The sequence below is a fragment of the Rhea americana genome, unplaced genomic scaffold (assembly GCF_003343005.1).
Source record: "Rhea americana isolate MKP2758 unplaced genomic scaffold, rheAme1 scaffold_82, whole genome shotgun sequence".
Classification (NCBI taxonomy): Eukaryota; Metazoa; Chordata; class Aves; order Rheiformes; family Rheidae; genus Rhea; species Rhea americana.
In genome coordinates, this window is record NW_028187001.1 from 1,197,690 (window position 1) to 1,207,009 (window position 9,320).

The window sequence follows — 9,320 nt, forward strand, 5'->3', positions numbered from 1 at the left end:
TACCTGCAAGATCAGCCCCTTCATTGCCAAACACTGAGAGAGGAGCTCCAGTCTTGCCACAGGTGAAGGGCTGAGCATGGCATGACCTCAGCTGACCCAACAGCCACAGACAGCTCCAGCAGGCAGAGCCAGAAAAGGGATCTTGAGAAAGCGTCTCACCTAGGCACCTCCTTGAAAGCAATATTGATTAATCCTGCTCTCTCCTTCCGGGATGTTCGTTTTACCTTCTCTGATAAACCTAAGGCAGAGGGGAATTCCCAGCCTCTCTTGGGTTCATTCCAATGCTTTTTCTAACAGCTAAGTTTCTTTCCTAGTTTTCTTTGGTATGAAGTAAGTTGATATCTTCTGATATCTGTGTCCTGTGGAGTAAAGACAAGGGATCATTGTTGTTCTTGTAAGAATCCTGTAACAATCTTACTTTTTTCAAGGGAAAACAAACAAAACTCATTCAATGCTTCCCCAGAGGTCATGATTTCTAAAACTCATTATTCTTGTTGGTGCCATCCAAATGCTCCCTAGTTTGTGTTTCTTGAAAGATGATGTCCAAAACTGAATATAACTGGAAACTTATCTAAGTAGAGCAATCACTGTCTGTATCTTATGTGCAATATTTTGCTAATACACASCTATTTTCTTGCAACAAGACCTAATATTAACTCACACTCAAGTTGTAACCCACTTTGGTCCCTYCTGGTAGCACTGCTACCTATAACATTGCTACCTGTTCAGCCATTTCTCATTTTGTCTCTTTACATTTGATTCAAAGGTGGCACAATCTAAAGCATTTTGAATTCCATTCAGCTGAAGTCCATTGCACTGATTTCAGACCATTTCTCCAATTTCTTAAAATCATTTAGAATTGTAATCCTGTCCTTCAAAGGATTTGCAAGTCCTCTCAGCTTGGCAATGTGCACAAACCTTTTAATAGATTTTCTATTCCAATATCCCAATCATGCAATAGGGCCCAGGAGAGCTACCAATTAAAACGGCTCCTATCCTTGACTGAGAACYATAGATCCTGATTTTTAAGTAATTAGGTGCCTTTTATGATTCTTGTCCAGCTCATCTTTCCTTAATTTGCTTATGAGACTGTCACATGATGACAYGTTGAAAATTTTTGCTGTTGGCTTTTCTTTTCATCTACAGTTTCTCCCTTATCCACTAATCCTATTATGTGTCACAGCAGGGAAATTAGGTCTATTACCTTTATATGATTTCTTCTTTTCTGGTGGAGAACAGGTACTATCTTGACTATTTGCTTTCACTCTTATTTTCTCATCTCTGCTGATAAGCTGGTTGCACAATCACTGGGTCCAGCACCTTTCAGGGTACTGAAACAAGGCTGGCTGATCCATAATTCCCCTCTTACCTAAAGCATATTTTTCCCTTTATACAATGCCCTGGTGACTTCCTCAAAAGTCCTTTTAGCCTTCGTTTCCCTGCCATGGGGCAGGAATTGCTTGTGCTCCTCACTCCAGCTTGTGGCTGCCTTCAGGCTGTGCACAGTCCTGAAATCCCAAGCAGTGCCTGTACAACCAAGGGGTCCCCAAGCAGTGGAATATTTGGGGGGGCACCTTGGGGGAAAAGAGAAAAGCATCAACTTATTTCATATAGGGAGTGCTTCTGCTGCTGCTTGCAAGTATGTATGCATGAGTTGTGGTGAGCTGAAAATGTAGCAGGGAGTCAAACTGAATTGTGCCACTAATTTTCTGCTTTTTTGTTGTTGTTAGCTCTTTCTTACTGCATATCTAAGTGATATAATTGACATCATTATTCTGAGGAATAAYACAGGAATTTCACTGCATGTATCTTGCTGTTGCATTGCCCTGAGAGAGAACAGTAAATTGGGAGATGACTTAGCGCAGACTTACATTTCGGGAAACCACTGTTGTAACAGTGGGGCCATCCACTGTACTCCATGCACATCACACTTTGRCAGATGAATTTGTTTCCATGGAGCAGATGCACAGGCGACCACTGGATATAGACCTATGTGTGGCAGCTCTTACTCCATGGTAGGCCTTCTCCCCTGCCTGCCTGTGACYGGACGGTGCTGGTGCATGGGACTGCCTTAGGTGTAGTGCTTCAAAGCCCTTATACACCCTTCTCCACTTGYTCCTTCAGTTTGCCACCTACTTCTGCGTTCTGCCAGTTACTGTTTCACTTTGCTTTCTTTTTAATGGTGCTGTACAAAAAGTTGAGCTGGGCGTTAAACAGAAAAGTGTAGAATTGACAGAACTGTAGGGCTCATTAGGGGAACACACTTATGAGGGGGCTGTGTAGCCTGGGACAGTAACTGCAGGTCTATGGGAGAGACGATATTGTCTATTCTAGGATGAGGTGGGAAGTTTTTTTGAAACAGACCTTCAGTATGATTGGAAAGTGGGCTGAGAGCATTAAGACAGCTTGTGCTGCTGYAAAAAGGCAACGGCAAACAACTGAGAAAATGAAATACCTTGAACCKCTTCAGGAAATCCAAAGCTCCAGCAAAGGCAGTGGAATCAGCAGCCGTTGGGTTTGGATGAGAGAAGAAGAGGAACTGGGAGATAAAATCTCATCTCATTTGTTATATGTTGTTATATGAAGATGCAGCCAGTCTGCTTGGCTCAGAGTAAAGGCAACGAATACAGCTTACCAGTTAGAGTGCACAGGGTGAGTGTATCCTGACATGAAAGCAAAGGCTCTTTCTCCTCAGTTTGCCAGTTGTCCCCTCCGCCATCCCCCCCCCAAATCAGCAGTGTGACAGCTCCCAGCTCCTACCTGATGTCTCCAATCCAGTAGTCCTCATGGTCTGAGCTRTCTGACACCTGCTCAGACAGCTGCCCACCAATGCCCAGCTGTCTGCTGGCACTGTCAGAGCAGTATCTGTCCCATCACTTGTTTCGCTGGCTGAGCTGTGCTATGAAACTAGGTCTGCAATAACAGAGAATTCTCTTTGGGGCATGCCTCAGTAAGAAACCGGTGTGTTGTGTATTGGACACCACACCCTAGACATGTAGCTTAAAATACTGTTATCAGGCCATTTTCCAGGCTAGGGCACTGCTTAAGCTCTCTGTTTTATTATGCCATTCTGCCTTTTTGCCTAGAGCATAAAACACAGACGTAAGCATTATTCAGCGACAGATTTACAAAAGGAGGGGGGGGCTCTTTAGGGCTGTAGCTCTCCTACGGCAGTGCCCGGGTGCTGAGTGGTATGGGGTATCTGCAGGGCAGGACACAGCTGCAGCGGGGCTGCCTCTCACTGTCTGCGCAGGGCTGCATCTGCCCTGGCTTCTCCATCATTTGCCAAAGATCTGTTCACGTCGGTTTACTACCTGGCAAATCCTGGCTCCCTGTTATGTAGCTCTGTGGAGGCAGTGAAAAAGCTGGGGTAGCTTCAGCCCCTGATGGAGCAGTCGCTCTTGGAGAAGTGCTGTGCTCCCTCAGCTATGCCAAGGCATTACTGTGGGGCAACTGCAGCTTCTCTCTCCCTTCCTCATGCTTTGAACTGGGTGGATGGGCAAATAYCCCTTTTAATCCCTAGAGCAGCCTTTTTCCCACATGACTAACTCTTCTGTGTATGTGACATCTGCATTTTCGCCGACAAAAGCTCTCCCTTCACGGCTGGGACCAGGAGCTCAGCAGTGGTGCTGATTCCCCAGCTCACTAGCTGCCCTCAGCCTGTGCAATGGGGCTTTCTCGACACTGAGAGACCTCTTACAAAAGAGGGTTTTGGTGCGATCCTCTTTACCACTTTGTCTAGGTGGAGAGTAGAGCTGTGTGGAGGCGAAGAGGACAAAAAACCGTTGCCCCTCTGCAGCCAGGCACAGCCCATCCTGCCTGCGCTGAGTCRGCTGGGGGCCAGCTCCAGTGCGGAGGGCACGTGAGAGCAGCCAGCCTCTGCTTGGGCCTCAGTCTTTTGGGTTGGCTGGCTCTTCCTCTCCAGTACTGACACACAGCAGATGGGCAGCAGGTCGGAGAGCCCCTGTTGCYCAGCAGGAACAGAGCTGGCAGGTGGTGGTCATGGCCCTGTGCAGCGTGCAGCAGTCCCAGTTCTGAGGGAGGCCAGCAGGGCCCTGCAAGGGGGAGCCTCTGGAGCTTGGAGGAGCCCCAACAGTCCCCGTATTCCTTGGTGTCTCCAGGCACCAGCCAATTGCACCCAGCTTGCTCAAGGCTGAGGCTAGCGCCTTAGAAATGAACCCATAGCCCATTTTAACCTTCTGGTAATAAGACTGGCTGCTTGACACACCGGATTTCAGAAATAAAGAGAAACTGCTCCTTTTGTAGCAATCCTTCGCACTCTAAGCCTAGGCTGATGGTCATTCACTGGAGCAAACTGTGCTCAACATCACTGAGGAAGCAGGTGCCCCATGGGCATGAGAAAGCCCAGCATCCAAAAAGAACATCAGGAGCTGTGAAAAAATGCTGACAGATTGCCTGAAGCATCAAGAAACCCTAGTGTTTTTGCAAGATTTAGGACAAAGCATTAAAGCTGGATTATTTTCAAGATGGTAGAGAGCGTGTACGAACAGGCAGGTTACACCATGATGCCATGATATGTCATAGTCTGTATTGCAGAAGGCCACAGTCAAAATCAAGAGCATATGTTAAGGGCACAGAGGAGAGGGAATCCTTATATCTTGCCCATTACGAAAAGCCACCTTGCTCCGACAGTGAAGGGAGTGGTATTGATTCTGAGGCATGCAGCTTTTTATCTAGGCAACCAGTGCTGCTCATTTCATCTTTGCTAAGGAGGGAGTGAGTGGTCCCAGGTCAGTTTACAACAATCATGTGTCCACACATCAGCATCTGCAATGCCATTGATATACAATATCAGAGAGAACGTTAGTCCAAAGTCTAAAATTCCTATTGATCCATAACTGATAAAAGCTACTTAGTGCAATATGTAGCAATTAGAATCTAAATGATAGGATAGTATCAGAAGTTGATTGAAAGATAATGCCAGATGAAAAAATAAATCATCATTTCTCAAAAATGAAATGTTTTGTATTTAACCTTTACTATAGCTAATAAGATGCTTTGCCAGCTTGATTTTATTATCTCTAAGGAGAAGGAAAACATAATAAAAAGGAAGAGGAAAGACTAGCAAAATCGAACTGTTTTTATAATCTCAGGACAAATTCAGTTCCTATTGAAGCTGCTGTCCTTAATGAGAACAAAGTTTAACACTTACTATAGCTGGAATTGCTCTATACTATCTTGGACAGAAATGCAAACATCAGTTCAGCCATATAACATGCAATTATAAATTCAAATGTATTATGGTATATGCATCCACAATTCTTAATATATTCACAAGCTGAATATACCAGCACAATGATGCTGACAAGTGTGTATCACTCATCACTGTCAATGTACTTCAGCTTCATGTGATTTGAAAATTACCAAGTTCAATCATTCAATATAGGCATACCTAACAGTGTAAATTTTTCATAAGTGATTATCCAGTAGCTTAGAAGCTGCGGTATCACTTCATTGCACACAGCTCTCCTTACACGCCACATTAAGAGGAAACAAAAACCCTGAGAGGCCAAAAGAGAACCGCTCATGGAAAACTGAGCACAGATTGCCCATTGCTAATGGTTCGGGAAAGTTGGTCAATGCATTTTCTATATAAACTTGGCACATATAAAACAGCTCATTTCAGGAGTCACGGGTTACTGCATTGATGAACTGACCAAATGTCTGAGGGCATCTGGGCCTTACTTTTAAAAGTATCTAGAAACACAGTCTTCCACTTTCACTGGGTGTTATTTTAAGTCTCTGTTGCACTTCTGCCCAGCGCATTAAAGTACTTTTCTTTTCCCATCTGTAGGAAGTTACAGATGAAAAACTCTTTTTGTCTAGGTGTGATTATCCTCTCTATTTATTTGAAACTGATATACAATCCTTGGAACCAAATTATCAAACCAAACTAATGCAGTGATTTCTATTCATTTGGGAATAATTTTATTCCAATTGTGATGAAGGGACAAGATCTGAATCCTGCCTGAGGCTTCCTGTGTCTCGTTCACCTTTTCTTTTGTCGACAGCAGATATGGTGAGCAAGCTTGCAATTATATCTTACTTCAAAATACAGAGCAAATAAGGCCTTTCATGAAAGCATATCCAGGAAAGTATTCATCATGAAGGTCAGCATGAGCATGACAGAGGCAGATGCCATATCTGGACATAAAAATAGGAGCTATAGCCCGTGAGATAATCCCTCCAGGCTATTAAGTACTGGGAAAACTTGAGGGGGAATACTGGGTCCAGTTTGGGGTATCAGACTTCAAGGAAGAAGTGGGCTAGTGAGAGCATGTCTGGAGGAGAACATCACAGACAGGCATCTCCTCTCAAGACACTGCACACTGTCTTGGAAGGGAAAAAACAAATGTCTGTGTGACAGATCAGGCTGGCTTCGAACTAGTTTACTGCAGCCCAGTCATTATAGGCTGTGAGACAGAGTTGTTAGGTTTCCTTAAAGCAAATGGCAGAATGGCTTGAGTAAAGGTTTTAGCATCTACCCATGGTTTGCCACCTTCCTTAAATAAATAGATAAGGACTTCCAGATACATTTACAAAAACAGCCTGTGGTCAAATTCTGCACAAACAACCCACTCCCTTATTTAAGGACTGCATTTTAGAGTTCTTGATGTTCTCCAGCACTCCAAACGTGAAGGTAGTGACAGAGTAAACGATTTACTAACGCATGATTTGTGCTTACGCTAATGTAGACATCAATATTCTTTCTTAAGTAAGCTGAACAGAACTACCTTCTGAAATGTTGACTCATGGGTGATGTGGAGCTAGAGATAAATGTTGCAATTTTTCTTCAAATAGAACTTCTCTGACTTTATTGCTTCATTTAAYTGAATTTTCTTTTTTACTCTCTCTTTCTTTTCTGTTGAAAATAAAACAGTTCTGTCTTGGGCACACCATGTTCGTCTGTTGAAATCTATTGGCACAGCACAAATGTATCTGAAAGCAGAACCATTGTCTTTAAGGAGTAGTTTACAGCATATTCTATGCTGTTTCTTACTTACTCTTTTGTTTTCCAGCCTTTCCATGGCAAGTTGTTTAGGGAAAAAAAAAATGATGAAAGTTACATAAAATATCTAGGCCAGACCCCCAATGGATAAAAATTGYCATTGTAACATTTGCAGCCTCTTGAGGACAAGCTTTACCAAATCAAAGTGTTCTTTGTTTTCTAATACATTTCTGCTGCACAAAGAGGCTAGAACAGATTCATATCTTCTATAGCAGTGTGCCCTTGAATAACCCAGTTTTTGGTGCCTGTTTCAGTTAAGAAGCTGAWACCAACACTAATTTCTAAGTGATGCTCAGTATGATACCGGTCTGTTCATGTACCATTTACATCTCTCAAGCCATTTTCTGTCAGCACAGAGGCAAGCAAGATGTTTACTATGGGTGAATCCCACATTATCGTTAGCAGATTATTATGCCAAGCTGCTGTCAAGTAATTACACTGTTAAGAGGTGAGTCGGGAGGAACCTCCACAGAGGCCTTGACAAGTATGTTCAGACGTGCTTGGCCTCTTCATATCAAGYGAATTTTATTTCAGTTTCACATAGTGCAATACAGAATAACTGTAATTTTTAATCAGTAGCTCAAGATTGCTCTTACACTGCTTAGCTATTCTCAGAGAAATCTTTCACTGGTTCTTGCAGAGGTGTTGCAGTCCTAGCAATCCATTGTGGCCATATGGCAGTGTAGTTCTCTGTCATACAAAGAATATGAAAACTGTGAAGGTTTAAAAAACTGATGTGATCTGAATTGCCTAAATATAATTCTGCCTGAGTGAAAAGACCTTGGACCAGTGACTGGAAATACGATAAATATACTGTTATCTATGTCTTCCTTCCAAATGATCTTAAACACTGACAAGTTTAACCTTTGACATTCCTGTGAAAAATATATCTCTAAGTTGTTGATGGCAATCTGAAGCACAAAGATATTATCATCAGTAACTGACTTTTATTAATCCTTGGCCAGAATTGAGCAGCACATTGTGTAGGGTCCACATAAAATACATCCCTTGTCCACAGGGCCCTGCTATCAGGACATGAAAGGCAATAGTGAAAGACAAGACCAAGCGAGGTAAATGTTTTGTGAGTTCCAAAGTTTTATTTTGTATTTAGCCCTCCTCTTCCCTTCCCTCACCTACCTTAGCGTTTCACCCACTCAGTTTCCCTGTTGTTTCCCCATTCTCCTCCCCATTCTTTCCACTCCACCTACCTCATTCCCCAGAGCTAGAGCCGTGTCAAAAGAAGATGCCTGATAGAGCCAAAATGCTAAAGGRTTTGTACCCTGGGGGAAAAGAAGTCTTTGTACCCTTCAGGACACTGGAGGGTCCTTTGCAAGGAGCTTTTATCCTCTTTCTATTGTGGGTAGAGTCTGAATGCATGGAACAATGTCAATAAATAARTAGGTCTTCTGATTTGCCTCCAAACATGACACTGGAAACAGTATGGCTAATGGTTAAATCCTACCCCAAGTGATTTGGGCAGCTGTTTGGTGACTGCTTTTTGCTTCAGCGTGTTGCCATTCTCCACGTGCAATTAGCCACACATACAACTCTTCTTTRCTTGGGCTTAGTCCTTTTTGTCTGAAATCAGTAAGAATTTTAAAACAGATTTAAATGGGAACAGGATTAGGACATGGGTAGCACAGACTATACGTATGGCTGGTTTCTCACAGAGTAATCCAATAACGCAACTTAGGGCTTGGTATGATTTGGTGCYCTGAGCTTCCAGTCATATAAATAGAAGTCTGAATGGTCCCTGCCTGCTCACTAGGGCCTTCATGCATCCATACAGGTAGGATGCATGAAGCTCAGTGCTGCTGCTTCAAGCATCAAAGCTTTTGGAAAGCTATACAGCTTTAAAATCCAGCTTCAAACATTAAAAGTTCAGCTGACCCTGGGTATGCCTTTCCTTTAGAAATCTCTTCCAGTTTTAATATTAATAAAGGTGAAGAAGAGTTTTCGAATAGCTGCAAACTGCTCTTATAGATTTAATAATAGTTGGACCATCAACCACAGACTATACCTTTGGAAAATCTCCCCTTTGTGTCTTACACCTTTTTCAAACTTTTCCAATTTTTACTTTCCTGATCATGTAATCTGTGACTTTGACTGCCAAGAGAGAAACATATTTAATACCAAACTTTGGCAGTTCAAAAGCTCTAGATGGTCCAGATGATACTTTTTAACTTGCTTTTACAGAGCCTAGTAAGCTTGACTTTTTTTTCATCATAAGTTAAAACGTCTATGCACTTATCTATATTCCAGCCAAAGCCACACAGCTGATCAGCACACA